The sequence below is a fragment of the Aquila chrysaetos genome, chromosome 6 (genome assembly GCF_900496995.4).
Source record: "Aquila chrysaetos chrysaetos chromosome 6, bAquChr1.4, whole genome shotgun sequence".
Taxonomy (NCBI): Eukaryota; Metazoa; Chordata; class Aves; order Accipitriformes; family Accipitridae; genus Aquila; species Aquila chrysaetos.
This window is the reverse complement of record NC_044009.1, coordinates 16,205,307-16,221,698: the sequence shown is the minus strand read 5'-3', so window position 1 is coordinate 16,221,698 and position 16,392 is coordinate 16,205,307. Positions and strand designations below refer to the sequence as shown.

The 16,392-nt window shown below is 39.9% G+C and overlaps 1 long non-coding RNA gene across 1 annotated transcript; it reads right to left on the bottom strand.

The window, feature by feature from the left end:
• Positions 1 to 217: 217 nt before the first annotated feature.
• On the bottom strand, positions 218 to 11,023 carry LOC115342784. Its single transcript, XR_003923900.2, has 4 exons — positions 10,502 to 11,023; positions 4,748 to 4,855; positions 1,544 to 1,705; positions 218 to 339 (listed from the first exon to the last, which is right to left on the bottom strand). It is a non-coding gene; the product is annotated as an uncharacterized LOC115342784 (long non-coding RNA).
• Positions 11,024 to 16,392: the final 5,369 nt, after the last annotated feature.

Here is a 16,392-nt window from a genome sequence, read left to right as displayed (position 1 = left end):
TTCAACTGATTTCTAGTCCATATTTTGATGCTGGTTTTAACCACAAAACCCATACATGGCTCAAAACCCTGAGTCCTGACACAGTGATACACTACATCAATCTACCCAAAATGCCCAAAATCCTATTTTAAAAAGGACAGCAGGGAAGAAGGGGAAGAGGAGTATTATACTTTTACATTTAAATTTATCTGGCTGTTACATTTTGTTTAGCAGTTCATTTCAGACATAACTCTTCAGCTGACAGAAGTGATGATCGCACTTTGAATTCCATAAAAACGTGCCTCTCACCTGCTTGTTCATTTTATGCCTTTTCTGTCCCTGAATGCTTTATCAGCAAGTCTGAAAAGACATGAAGTAATTACTATATTCACAGGTTTTGCATTTAAATTTGGACCTTTGAGAAGCAGGCATTAAAAGTTAACACAATCAATGAGGATGAGGAGTGAAAAAAAACCTGCTTAAGAACCCCCAAAGACCACACCATAAAGACTGAATTTCCCTGTAACACAATTTAGGCATCACAGCAGTTGATGCTACAGATAAAGCAGTGATGGTTGGCATGTTTGGAATTTCATGCAATATTTCTTCCTTGTATTTGTCTTTCTTGTCCCTAACCCAGTGGTCAGGGACACAAATACAGTCAGTTTCTGCTCAAACACCCCATTATTCTCCTTCTAGACTATGGGGAAGTCACACTTTCATTAAAACCACAGGTATAAAATTCAATAGCTCTGTATACTACTGACCAAATAAATAATTGAACAGTACTATCTTACACCATTTTTCAGTGACAGTAGTACCTGAAAGCTGCATTTCCATTGCTCTTGGTGAGAGGGGCTCTGAACAGGGAGAAGAGCATCCTGCCTAGCAATCCTAGGCTATTCTAGAAGATATCACTGAAATAATCTGTTCCAGCCCCAGCCTGTAATTTTATTCACCTATAATTCAGCTGACACCGTTGCCCTAGATTCGTCCTCCTTGTTAGAAATTAAAATGGCTGAAATCAAACATGAAATACTACACTATTTCAGAAATCTGTTTGGGAATTCAAAACACAGGGACAACTGGACCCTGCAATACCTCTTATGCCCTACTGACACTTTAAAATCCTTTCCTCCCTTCAGTCTCAGCCGTAAAACCAGCTTTAAAACATTTCTGTATTTTTAATGTAGTTGACCGATTTCTGCTGAGTGTCTTTACTCTCTCCTCCCCTCCTCCTTCAGTTGCATCAAGTTCACAGGCAAAGAGAACTTCAAGCAAGAAGCATCCAGGAAAAACCAAAATCCTAGCTCACTCTGCCTCATGCAGACAAGGCAGGCATGAAAATCATCCTTAAAATTCAAGTTTCCATAATTTTTCAAGTGCCCCCTTTAAAAACTCCCTAGTAATCAAATTGTTCCTAGATCTGCTGGACCTTATTAAGAAACACCTCTGTAAGCAGGAACAAGACCTCTCTGCCGACTACTTTATCTCAGTGAAGAATTTGTTGGGTACAGGTCCTAATTGGCTTCTCCATAATTTAGTCCTGACACCAGCTACATACATGGAGGTCTCCAGAGGCTGAAAGATTCTGCTGCTGTTGCAAGCACAAAACAGCTTCCAGGGTTTACAAGACTGAAGGCACTCAGAAGGGATTTGGACATCCAACCAAAATTGTACGGCAATGAATCAGCAGTCTGTAAGTGCAGGACCTCCAGGAAATAAACTGGATAGAAATATGAGTGATTATCATTTCAAGCATCTTTATCCTGACATCCCTTACATGTATATCAGACTACATGGGCACAGCTTAGACACTAATATGATCCAGGTAGACATCATAGCCAGACAGAATAAAATATGAAGTAGTTTTGGCTGTTCTGAGCTGACGAAGCATCAGTTTGGGCTTATTAAGTACTCAGCTAGGAGGCTGGAGAACTGGGCTCCCCGTTCCTCCTACTGACTTCATGCCCTAAAACAAAAGTATTAAGTACACAACGTATTTCATTAGAATAGACATCATTGTGGATATAGGTATAAAAAGCCCTACTTGACTCTCAGCATGCAGCACTGCCGCTGGAAGACAAATTTAAAGCTAAGGATAATGGGGAAATACACAGAATTACAGCTCTACCACACATAAGTGCATCCCTAACTGCCCAGGAGAGACTTGAGTACCAAACACTGCCCAGCTATCTGGAAAAAAGAGATACTCATTTTCTCTCACATTTGCTCTGGCTGCTTGCAAAGAGTTTGCATGCAATTTCCACACGGATTTCCAGACTTTCCAGTCTTCCTATGTTTTTATATATATATAGATAGATAGATATAGATATATAAAATCTCAGTGCACTCAGTAAGGTGTTTGGAGTGTGATCAGCACAGACCTGAAGGGGAGCCAGCTTCCAGAGATCGCAATACATGCAAAGGAGACCCATGGTGTTTAAAGATGAAGGATGAAGTCCATCTGCTTCAGGTAAGGCTGCATTTAGTTGTAATTCACTATTGGACTTCAATATATACATAATATACACACATATGTATGATACATATATAAAATGTTTTTAAACACAGAAACAGTATTCTCAGCAGCAGAAGAAAAATTGCTCATCAGCTGAATTCTTCCAAAGAAAAAGTTATACTCAAAGGCATCCAAAGACCATTGAAATAATGACAAATATCAAAGCAGTTCCAGAAGAAGATGTACCAAGTACTCGGTCCGCAGGAGGGAAAGGCAGGTTTGGACCCTGTTTCCTTGCCGGGACATGCCCGCATTGCCGCAGTCTTGACAAATGGCCAACAACCAGAGCCATTGTTTGAACCCTTTCAGTCATGCTTTGGTTATCTCTAACCTAGGCGAACCTCACACACAAATAGGCTGAAGAATGATGCAGACAGGAGGTCGTATCACTAGAACCATGTAGCTGATGCAATGCCATTTTCCATGCAGCAAATGGTAGCTATTTTTTTTGCCAACTCACAGACATTTGGATAAGACACCTTATTCTGTCTTGTGATATAAAGCCATTTCTAATCACCCACTAAAGCGTGGTAAAACAATCAATGCAATTAAGATTAATTACTCTGTTAGTGTGAAAAACAGTGTCCCAGACCTTTATATTATAGCTTAAGAACACCAAAGAAAAAAAGCTACTCAAGAATCCTCTCCAGAGGACAAAAACTTCCCTTTTCTCATCCAGCAAAACAAAACAAAACAAAGAAACAAACCAATTTACTTCCTTCCAGAAATGGCTTCCTATACTGCCATTACTTAATCCTCAAGGTGACCCGATTTAGGCTGAAAGTACCAATAGATTACCAGAAGGAAGGAATAAAAATAGCACAGAAATGGTATGTGCTGTTCTCCTGAGACTCACGAACACAAAGGACAAGGACAAAATCTTCCTGTCGGTTCAAGGGGGGGAAAAAAAAAAAAAAAAAAGATAAAAGAAGGAAAAGAGTAGCAGAATCCTCCACTCTCCAAAGTATAAACTTCCATCCTCCCAAAAAGCCAGGTCTTGTCAACAGATAGACTTTGCTTTCTTTAACAGAAACTCTAGCCAGATTTTAAATTAACCTTAAGAAAGGGTCATTTTCTATAGTTTTGCTGAAGCATGGGAAGGAATTATGACTAATTTTGGAAAATTAGCAGCATAGTCTGAATTTTTCATATTTAGATCAGGAAACAAACATACTAAAAAATGCCCAGAAGTAATCCCTCCCCCAGAAGCCCCTTCTGTTGAAGCTTACCATTTGTTCCTTTTAGAATATCCAGCACATAGTTTGCACATTGCACATTTTTAATGTACATTAGTGAGGTGGGGTTTTATTTTTCCCCAAGTGTTTGTATTATCTTAAGGAACACAACACCCATAGTGGCTATCACTTGTTGAAAGTCTGTACCAGAACCACTGATGTCAAGAAGCAGCAACAACTGTAACTTTGTTAGTAGTTTAATATCTGGTTTGTTTTGGTTTCCAGAAGACTACACTTCCTCTAGTATCACAGAGAGGGAGAAGACAGAATAGGAAGCCAAAAGAGACAGCTGGAAACAGACCCTTTGTGCTTCTCAAATGTAAGGTGTATAGTCATCAAAGAACCAATTTTTTTGCTGCTATACAGCCAAAAAGGTAGGTCAGAGCACAAAGGCAATATGGTAAGATCTGGTTTTCACTCTCATTTTTCACAAGTAGGAGCTTACCTCACCCTTGTGTGCACAACAGGCTCCAGGAAAGGCATATGGTGCTCTTGATCTCCAGCAGTGAAAGATGGTACATGTCGTAAGCTATTGCTCCCACCCATCACCTTAAATTATACAATGAGCATAGCAGAATTTGATTCATGCACGTGTAGAGGAGTCTGAGCGTTAGGGGTAGCCCTACGTAAATCCCCCAGGGAAAGTCTGATAGAGAATTATAGGCAAACACAGCCCTACCTTAAGTAGCTGGGCTTTGTCCTTCATCTTTAAACACCATGAGTCTCCTGACCATGTAAGTAGGACCTTGAGAAACTGGCTCTCCTGCAAAACAAATCTGTGCTGATCGCATTCCCAACACCTGACTGAGCACCCTGCTATGCCCCACATCTAACAGCGTATAGCTGTTGGTGACAGTGCTTCCAGTGCAGAAAAGGTACTAACAGATGGCAAGTTTCTGTATATGTACAGCACTGCCCACTCATTGTCTGAACTTGATTTAAAAAAAAATACTTGCCACAGCTATACCAACAAAATAGGATTTACAAAATACAGAAAAATGTATGTATTTACCTGCATATAATTGCACTGAAAAGCACTGTGTTAAATGCATTAAAGGATTACAGGTTTGCATTTAGGCATCTTGCAGAACTTGTGAGCCAGCATAATCATTCAAGAAGCCTAGAAGGAAACAGTAGGACATTTCACCTTTGCTTTCTCTTTCGCAGTGTTTTTACAAAACAGAAAACAATCCTTTCAGAACATCCTGAAATCCAAAACCAGACATAACTTCCCTAAGGATTAAATCAGCCTTTAGATATGTATACACTGTTCACTCTGCTTTTCATAAATATCTAGGAGGGTAACAGCCCTTAGTGAGGGGTTTTAACCATGTTTAGACCAGGTTTTGCAAAGTAGAGTGCAAGAAGTTCAGAGTAAAACCTATTCCGAGATCTAATTCTCCAGATAGTGGGTTTGATTCTCATCTTATTTGCAGCAATAATTCCACAAATGCCACTTTGCTCCACTGATTTGTGAAACAAGTTCAGAGACTTCAGAACAGGTTTTCAAACAGATGAACGTGAATCCTGCACACTGCCTTCATGTCGACACTGAGTGGAGTACTTCTCCACTAATTACAAGAAAGCTTGGTAAGTCAAACCAGATGAAAGTTATGCTACTAAGGAAACTATATTTGCATGAAGCTTTTCGTTTGTTTGTGGAATTCCACAGCTATCCAGATCACAGGTATTTTTAATACAGACAGATATGCACATCAAGAGTAGGAAGGATGAGCCTCAAAGATGTGTTCACAGCTGGCACACACTGACACTTCCATCCTGCTGTGGTCTTCTACCCTACTTGCCTAAATCATCAACTTTAGAAGACAAACAAGAAGCGCACAAAATGGAACCCTTCCAAATTGCCGCCACTTTGAAAACAACTGCTGATGATGAAGCCTGATCCAAATGACCATTTAAAATTAAAATCTGAGTGTAAGAGATCAACCTCTGCATACTACAGGTAAAATACATGTATATATACCTTTTACTTTTTCATTTATCATTATGTACTCCTTCAGTTTACAATAAAAAAACCACAGCATGTATCATCAGCACGTTCTCATCAGGAGAATTAAGTCTATACTCAGGAGAGAGAAAAACGTAGTCAAATGACAGACTTTGGCAAGGCAAGCTGTGGTGAACACCGTTATTGTATGTCAAGCTGGTACAGCTCCAGCTACCCACCCTGCAGGCTGCGGTGCCGCTGGGGCAGAGAGGATGCACAGTCCCTTTCCCAGGGCAGAGCTTTGGTTCACCTCTGATCGAAATGCAGGACTATGAGCTAGATCATGTCTGCTGCAGGAACAGAAACACTCTGCCGAAGGGTAGTAACGTCTCAAACTGCTACAACTGTTCATTGAGTGAGCATAAGCCCTAAATCTTTACATTGTATCTCGAGGATTAGTCCAGCTTGACCACTATGTTGTCTGAGACAGGTTAATTCACCTCTTTACACCCATCCCTTCTGTTCCTCTCATGCATTTTGATTTTTGCCATTGGTGGAGGGATGGTGGATCCCTCAGTCTATTTTAGTCTATAGCCCCTACTATAACAAAAAAATTATTTCTTAGTGACAGTTATCACAAAAGCAAATATGCAGCCAACAAAATGAGTGATTATCCCAATATGAATATATGAATAATTGTTTGTTTGGTGCTTTTAAGTAGGACTGCTTAGAAATTACAATAGTCACAACTAAAAATCAGGAAGTATATGTATTTGCAATCTAGTTGCCAAGATTGCTACTGAGTAAGAGTCAGTAGCCATTAAATTCTCCTCACAGATCGTCTGTTTAAGTTACCTCCTGGCATCAGTGGATTTGCACCACAAGAAGCTTCCTGAAAGCAGGAACAGGCTTCTCAGCCAGCTTTTTTTTTTTTTCTTACTGTTCCAGGAGTTACTAAAAATTTAGAGTTTAATGCCTTCTCAGTCATTGCTCTATTACCCAACATGAATTGTATCTACTTCTTTTACTCGCAGGTTTCTTTGTAGAAGGGAGGAAATTTGGTCAAAACATAACCTATGTATGAATTTCTGCTCTTTGGTAGGCAGCTGAGTCCCTGAGTGTGATAAAGAACTAACTAAGAGAAATTCAGCCATGAATCTGTTATTTCATGGAGTTATATATACCCAATTCTTTAGCAGTTACAAAAGTTTATATTTTATTTTAGCTGGAAGGGCAACAAAATTCAGAACAGCATTCTTAAAATAGCACCATGGGTATTTGTTCTTTGAATCGGGAGGGGTAAATCTATAGAGAACTAGTCATTTTATTCCAGGCAGTATCTACTGTGTTTCTTTTTCCTTAAACACACAGAAACAAAAATAAATGGCCCCACTGGCCAGTAATTTTCCTCTTTTCTAAGGAACTCGGAGACTAATATGTCACTTTCAGACAAAAGAGACTTGGGCTGCAGGCTTTTTCAACACACAGAAAATGACTCTGTTACTTCTGGGATTTTGTTAAGAAGGCAGCCTGCCTCTTTCTATTTCTCTCTTCATTTTGTTTTTTCAAAACAGTCAAACAAGCAAACAATTAGCTCAATGGGCTACTGATTACAGTCTCTTTGGAAGGAGTGAAGCATGAGCTCTTCAGCTGGAGAGTGATAGACCTGAAACCTCCAATAAATACCAAAAAGGACAGGGGAAGACTGTTTCATCATCAACAGCCCTCTCCTGAGGTCTTTCTGTAGCTAGTGTCTCTACCTCAAAAAGGCTGACAAACACAAAATCCTGGTGACAAGTCTCTTCTTCACATGTAAGTATTTCTAACCACAATGAAACTAAACAGCAAAATTCCTTTTTGTCTCCACCACCACGTCCACCTCTCAGTACTTTTTGTACCAAATTTAACCAGGTAGAAAAAGGTGTTCAAAGCTTATTTTTCAAGTTGTTTGTTTTGGTTTTTTTTTCCTTCAGACTCCACCATTGCTGTTGGAAAAATTACTCTTGCCAAACTGCTGTGCTGCTTCAGGGCTCTCCTCTACCGTTTCACAGAGCCCTGAGGCTACAGACTGAGTGCTCACTCACTGCCGCTTGCTTCAAGACTCCAACAAGCTCTCTGTTTAAAGCGTGACCGCAGATGTGGGCAGTGCTGTACTCCTTCTGAATGCTGTTTGGAAAATAAGAGTCTCAACACTGAGATTTTACCCACTGTCTCCCAGTGTGGTGGGTTGACCCTGGCTGGACACCAGGTGCCCACCAAAGCCATTCTATCACTCCCCCTTCTCAGCTGGACAGGGGAGAGAAAATATAACAAAGAGCTTGTGGGTCAAGATAAGGACAGGAGAGATCACTCACCAATTACTGTCACAGGCAAAACAGACTCACCTTGGGGAAAATTAACTCAATTTATTACAAGTCAACCAGAGTAGGGTAATGAGAAATAAAACCAAATCTCAGAACACCTTCCCTCCACCTCTCCCTTCTTCCCGGGCACAACTTCACTCCCAGATTCTCTACCACCACCCCCCCAGCAGCACAGGGGGACAGCAAATGGGGTTTACGGTCAGTTCATCACACGTTATTTTCTGTCGCTTCATCATCCTCAAGGGCAGGACTCATCACACTCTTCCCCTGCTCCAGCATGGGGTCCCTCCCACAGGAGACAGTCCTCCACGAACTTCTCCAACGTGGGTCCTTCCCACGGGCTGCAGTTCTTCACAAACTGCTCCAGCATGGGTCCTTTCCACGGCGTGCAGTCCTTCAGGAACACACTGCTCCAGCGTGGGTCCCCCACGGGGTCACAAGTCCTGCCAGAAAACCTGCTCCATGGGCTCCTCTCTCCACAGATCCGCAGGTCCTGCCAGGAGCCTGCTCCAGCGTGGGCTTCCTATGGGCACCCACCTGCTCCGGCGTGGGGTCCTCCACGGGCTGCAGGTGGATATCTGCTCCACTATGGACCTCCCTGGGCTGCAGGGGGACAACCTGCCTCACCAGGGCCTTCCCCACGGGCTGCAGGGGAATCTCTGCTCTGGCACCTGGAGCATCTCCTCCCCCTCCTTCCTCACTGACCTGGGGGTCTGCAGGGTTGTTTCTCTTACATGTTCTCACTCCTCTCTCCGGCTGCCATTTCCATCTGTCCCAACTTTTTTTTCCTTCTTAAAAACATTATCACAGAGGCGTTACCTCTATCGCTGACTGGCTCGGCCTTGGCCAGCAGTGGGTCCGTCTCAGAGCCGGCTGGTATTGGCTCTGTCGGACACAGGGGAAGCTTCCAGCAGCTTCTTACAGAAACCACCCCTGTAACCTGCCCCCCCCCCCGCTACCAAAACCTTGCCACACAAAGCCAATACACCCAGTTCAAAGGATCCCCAGAACAGAAGCAACCTACAGACCCAGCAATGAATAGCATTTTCATAGAACAGCAAGTATGAAACACATTACATCATATCATGGAGGAGAAATTTTCTTAGATGAAACTGATACAGATCCCTCATCTATCTATCAAAAAAAAAAAAAAAAAGGACCAAAAGACCTTCAGTCTGCCCAACAAACAAGCAACACCCAAGTTCTTATCTACTTTGCCTGGAGAAAAAAGTAAGCTATAACTCCTGGATTTTGCATTTATAGTTCTGAAGAATTTAGGGATGAAGTCACCCTGTGAAGAAGAAACTCATTCATCTCAAAGCTTAAAACTGAGGAAGGTTCCACCCTCACCAGGGTGAGCATATGCCAAAATACTCAGTCTTAAAATCAGAACACCGGGTTTTGCTGTGGATTATTACAGTGAAAAATTCTGAAGGGAAGATGCCCACCACCAGTGCTTTAATCTTTTGCAAATTGCTATCCCTACACATGCCCAATACCCTCTCATCCACCCCCAGTTCCTGTACAGATTGGTGGGAGAGTACATGTGGAAAGGAGTTCACTCAATCTTCACACACTACGCAGAGTCCTTACCTAAGCAAATTAACACCACAAACCATTTGGCCAGTTTAGCCAATGGGAAAGCTACAGATGTTATAAAATGAAAAAGAAAGAGCCCAGTGCATCTACCTGGTGACAGGTCACAGCAGATTCAATTTCAGTAATAGCAAGAGTATTTCAGACTTAGATTAAGAGGCTTTCATGGCCTCTATATTTGCAGCAGAGAACACGGGGTGAATTGATTAGTAGTCTTCATCAAACAGTAGGTAGTACAGCAAACAAAAGAGTAGATAACCTCAATTTTAAAGCTGATTGTTTTCCCTGGCCTTATTATAAACTAGTTACTCCTAATCTGGAAAAATCATGAGATCATCTGATGTCAAACTTTAACAAGAATGCCTTATAGTACTCATCTATTTAAAAATTTAATAAAGTTTAATTAAAATCTGTCTGTCTGTTTTCTGCACCCATGCTTCTGCAGAGCAAGCATTTGGATGTCCATTCGCATGCATAAGATGGGAAAATGAGCTTTGAAAAGAATAACTATGGGATTGCATCTACCACCATTCTGAATAAATTCCAAGTTTGCAGTAGCTGGAGTTTGTTATCCTCCAGATTAACTGGACAGAAACTATGCATCTTTATTGCGCAAAACATCTATACAGCTTTGCTATTCTTGTTAACCCTTGATATTCTCTGACACAGCACTGACTGAACTGGCTATACGTACCACATCCTCTGCTCTTTATTAGCAATTCAAGAGAAGACTAAAGGCTCTTCACCATGGATACACTGAGAAGCTCAGTTTTATTCCTCATATTGCAACAAAATGAGAATTTTACTCTACAAGCAATAGTCACACAAGTATGACTGTTTACTTCTATCAGTTAAGTACCTCAGAATTCCTGGCATCTATCACTGCAAGGTTTTGGTCTTCTGAAACACATGAGTGCTTACAGCTGTTGAGCTCAGATACTTTGTAGTAACTTAATCAATTATATTGTCTTCACAGCTCTTCAGGGCATGGTGTTCATAAAAACAGGCAAACACATTATACATAAGGAACAGGTGAGTTCTGCAGCACACAGCCTAGTCTTTGGTAACATCAGTATCTTTGGTCCACGACACAGAAAGCTCTTATCTCGCTCCAGCGTCAAGGAAAAGCATCCTGAAGGTGATTAGCACTACATTTCTGAAGTTCAAGTATCCTATCGTTGGCAAACACAACAGCTAAACAGTGATCACAGTGCAGTGCAATAATCAGTAACATTCATAAGAACCCAACTAAACCTTTAATTCCTTCTCAAACAAAAGGAGGGAAGAGGCTGATTATTTTAGGATTCAAAGCAAAAGTTGCTAAAATATTTCTGAAAATTCTCAAAAGGCAATTCAGACACAGACTTCATGCAAGAGAGAAGTTTTGTTAGCACTTTTTGTGGTTTAACCCCAGCCAGCAACTAAGCACCATGCAGCCGCTCACCCACTTCCCCCCACCCAGTGGGATGGGGGAGAGAATCAGAAAGAAAAAGGTAAAACTTGTGGGTTGAGATCAGAACAATTTAATAGAACAGAAGGGAAGAAACTAATAACAATAACAAAATGACAATACTAATAAAAGGATTGGAATATACAAAACAAGTGATGCTCAATGCAATTGCTCACCACTTGCCAACCAATGCCCAGTTAGTTCCTGAGCGGCAATCCCCCCAGGCCAACTCCCCCCAGTTTATACACTCAATGTGACGTCCCATGGTATGGAATACCCCGTTGGCCACTTTGGGTCAGCTGCCCTGGCTGTGTCCCATCCCAACTTCTTGTGCCCCTCCAGCTTTCTTGCTGGCTTGGCATGAGAATCTGAAAAAACCCTTGACTTTAGACTAAACACTACCTAGCAACAACTGAAAACATCTATGTGTTATCAACATTCTTCTCATACTGAACCCAAAACACAACACTATACCAGCTATTAGAAAGAAAATTAACTCTATCCCAGCTGAAACCAGGACAGCACTTCTAGAAGTTACTCTGAATTTCACAGAATCAGATCCTAAAGCAAAGTCCTACTGCAAAAGATAAGGGATTTCTTTCCTCCATTGTAAATAAATCCATATTGTTCACTGGGTCCCTGCAGAGATGCTGTAACCAGCCATGTTTAGTTCATATTTCTAGTTTTCACAGTTCTCCCTCCAGCTTTCTGACAAGCTTGTCACATTTTCAAGAAGCACCTCAAAGGCAAGCCTTATTTATTATAACTTATCATAATTCCATCCAATGCAATGGAGCTGCCTTGAATGGCACAGATGAAAATTCTCCGGTTTTATCGGGTCTGCTTTCCTATTATACTTTATACTCTATTTATACTAAAATATTATACTATTATCTTCAGCATGCCATGTGTAAAAGCATATAGATAAGTTGTCTTTTATCCAGTTTCTTTGATGCTTTTCTACTAAAGCAGAAAATTAACTCCTCTAAGAAACTGTATTGCTCTAACTTTTTCAAGCCTACAGTTCATACAAGTTTGTTTCTTTCACCTGTAACAGCAAGAAACTTAGGAACTACATAACCAATTTACTACTGTTCGTGCCATACAGAAGTGACACAAACTCCAACCTAAGTAAATAGTTCTGCAAGGTCATCCCCACCAAATACATTTCAAAATGGAATATGGGTACCCTGGACTAGGAGACAGAATAATGTATTTCTTCATCTCAGAATTCACTCCCCCCCCCCCCCCCCCAAGACAAAGTACCAAAACTGCAACTACAAACATTTAAGTACAGCTGTCCTTACAGCTCTAACAACAGCCTCTGCTCACTCAGCTGTATTACTCTCTAGTGTAATCTGCATATTCTTTAATATGATTTTCTTTTGACCTGTGCATTTATTATATTTTTGTACATAATCAAGCCATTTTTAGTCAAGCTGGCAGTAGAAGTGGAATGTGAAGTAAATTGGTTTTCAAAGCCACTATGACACACCAAAAACAGTAGGGGAAAAAAAGGTAGTAAAGTGCAGCCCTGTAAGATTTTGCTTCATCAGAAATAAAGAAAAACAGCGACTGTTAATAAAAATGCCAAGTGAACTGATGTTTCATTAAAGCAAAAAAATTCCAGCAGCTCAAAAAACAGATTTAGCTCTTAAGACACCACATATTCACTGTTTACTATTGCCATAGATAAAGGCTAAAATATGTCCACAGTCTGGTTGTCTGTATATATATTTATTAAATCTAAGGCAGCTACTTTGGGATGTCAGTGTCCTTTAGAAAACTACAACAAAAACAACTACCCTATTTTAAAACAAAGTTACTTGAAAACCAAGGAGCACAATAAATAACAAACTTCATAGCCCATAATCTCAACCTAAAGACAAGTTATTCTGGAAATTGAAGACATTTACCTCTGGAATATTTGCCTAAATCAGAGGCTTTGTTTGTGAAGTATGGATTCTCAGTTTACCTACAATGTATTTTTTGCATTGTTTGAAAGACCCTGGCAAATGGAATAGTTGTTTCAGAAAAAGAAACCAAACCAAAGAAAGAAAAAAAGGCATGGGATAGGATAAAAGATTATGTTACACTGCTCTAATTCTGGGCTACAGGCTAGCATAAAGAAGTGCTGAAAGGCAGTATTTTAATATGGTTAAAAATGACAGCTATAGCTTTCTTTGACCTGTTTCCAGGCTGCTCAGTACGGTCCATTCTTTATTCATGAAGCAGGTCACCTTTTCCTCCAGTTGAATAAAAGCTTACAGGTCAATTTATGGACTTCCATGAAAGCTTTATATCAGCACTGTTTCTAGTTGTGTCTAGAAACTTCCAGGATAGGGACACCCTTACAGAGCCATGATAAGACCCTTTGATCTCATGGATTTATGTATTTGGTTGGTAAACTGTTAACACTAAACTACTATTATAGGAATCAGAAATTACATCACCAAGCTTTGAAAAATAACCCCCAAAAAAATCAAGTAAACCCCATTGTGCTAGGAAGATACACTAAGATGTACCGTATACACAGAGCGTTTCAGATTCTTTCCCCACATAGTCCATCACACTTCCACTCTAGCTTTCAGGTTTCTTCTCAAACGAGTTTTGGGTTAAGACTAACCCTTCCACAAGGAATAGGCTCATAAAATAGCAGCAATTAATATGAAAAGGGAAAGCATGAAATTAAAATTTGCAGTCATCTCTCACATCTTGATAGCTTACCTCTCAATTTTCCAAGTCCTACTTTCCCAGTAAAGGGACTTTTTCCCCTCTTGTCTACACATAAATTATACACATATTATGCATGTAATTATGCACATAAATTATAATGATTAAAAAATTCTAATTGCACTATCTGCTTCAAAAAGACAGATACTCTGTTAAGTATGCGTGCTCTCTCTTCATGTAAGCAAAGTATTTCTCTGCTCTGGAATTACCTATAAACAGCTTGAATTTGTATTGTCAAGTGAGAGAATGGTAAGCGTGAGAAAAATGGAAAAAGTTTGCAGCTGATTTCACTCGCACAGAGCAAACAGGTTTACATTAAAGTGGATGGATAAAAGTTTGTTCAAGCAATCCTTTTTCATGCTTAAACTTTTACCAAAAAAGTTACTTATGCCTGGGAAATACTACTGAACTCCTTCCAGCCACATACATAACTGAGACATGGCTCCTATTACAGAGAGAGGGAGACATGTACAGGCTACATTCTTCGTGAAAAGGCTGCCTGTTAACCTACTTTGGGTCACAACTACTTATTTTAGATGCTTTCAGACAATGGAAGTATGATTGTCACACAGCATGATTTTCTCTGTATGTTTCCCAACTAAAGCTTCATATCAAATATTCCGGAAACACATCCATTTACTTCTCCCACACCCCATTTTACCGAACACTTTGTGATCTCTAATCCATCTTGGATTTAGATAGTTATTCACAAAGCCATTTAGAAAGAGCAATGGCAAATCTCAACTTTTAGGGCTTGCAGATCCAGTTTCCCCATAGAGCACAGTCAGCAGGAGGACTCCAGGGGTCAAACCCTGATCACACAGGAGTCAGTGTTTTACCAATGATTAGTTTCAATGGTGGCAGAATTTCTTGGTCTATTTAAAAAAAAAAACACTGTAAGAGTCTGAGAAAAGCCAATATTCCAGGAAATAAATATTGCTGGAACTGCTGGAAATGAAAGCCCTTTTTTCTCTTTCCCTTCATTTTACATTTGAAACATTTTACTTTTTATAATGCTACCCCTTTTACCCTATATCATGACTACTTTTGTCAAACAGTATTGTTATAACCACTAGGATTTATGTGGGGCCATAACTTTGCTGGTAAGCACAAGAAAAAGTTGGTCTTCCAAAGTCAAAAAAATCTTAACACTTTATTCCATATTGATCTGTTATAGAGCACAAATTCTTTGAATTGTTTTCAACCTCACAGAATACATTTTAGAGATACCACTTTGTATTTTAAGAAACACACAAGACTTTTGTTTAAAGATCATTTTCCTTACAACATCATAAATGAAGACCGCCACTTTTCTAAATGGATAATTGTTGACAAGAGCCATTTAAGCTGTCACACATGCTAATAAATAGCCATGCACTCTGCAGGCATTTGGAAAAAAAAAAAATAGATGAAAATGCTTTTAAGCTATAGAAGAAGCTGAGCTGTGTAAATGGGAATAGCTTGTTTCCAAGAGCAGGGCAGTGCTCTAAATAAGAGTACTGCCAGCCCACAAACACAGTGGGACAATTACATACTGCGGTGAAAGCGAGGAGTTCAAAGTTGGTATCGAGCCCTCAAGGACAACTGGAACTCTGCTGATGCAACTTTCTTTGCTTTAAAGCGTATTCTGAAAAACTGACCTACAAGAGTTCTTGAAGCAGCTACTGGTACTGAAAATTCTATCCATTTTTATTGTCTGCTGCTGCCAAGGAATGCATCAACTCAAAATAAAAATGCCACACAATACGTCCTTCAGCATAAAATCCCTAATTGTTACTAATAACAAGTACCTTTATTATTCACAGCAATTTTCATTCTGATGCTTTTAAACTGAAGAGGGTTAACTTGCTAAAGTGTCCTCAGTTTCTTTTTTAAAATTTTGATTCTTAAAGCTCAGTGTTTTCAGCTGATGAATGTACAGTAACAGTTTTCATTTTCAGAACCAACATTAGTTTGCTGCACCATTGGTTGAAATCCAAGCATTTAGTCAAGCTTGTTTCCCCTCACTGCCTGGCTTAGCACATGTAATGAGAATTATGTCTTTCACATTCTTGCCAACTTGAATACATTAGATGCAAGAATAACAGAGTCAGCACTATATCAAGATAGACAGCACTGCAGAATATAATCCAATGCATTCTTCCCAGGTGGCATTCCAATTCCAAACGTTAAAACTAATGAATCATAAGGACCTAATGATAGAATAGAGTTTGCTTCTACAGCCTAACGTTGCTTAGTTTAAACTCTTGCAGGATGCATTTTAAAAAGTATACCTTGAGAACATATCCTGTTCCATACAGGTTAGGTATTGTCATAACATTGCTTAAGTCATCTTTGTCACCTTGCATTCAGATTGCAGAAAGCAAAAAAAACCACTGGAATTTCAACATAAACTGCTATCTTTTTGCCAATTTTCCCTAAAAACTGCAATTAAATCTCTGCTTTGTGTACATTATTTTGCAAACATATTTTCATATCTGAAAACTACAAAATAACAGGTCAATTTTGCACATAAATGCATGTAAGCATATGCAATTTTGCATTGTATTACTAGTACAGTTAGTACA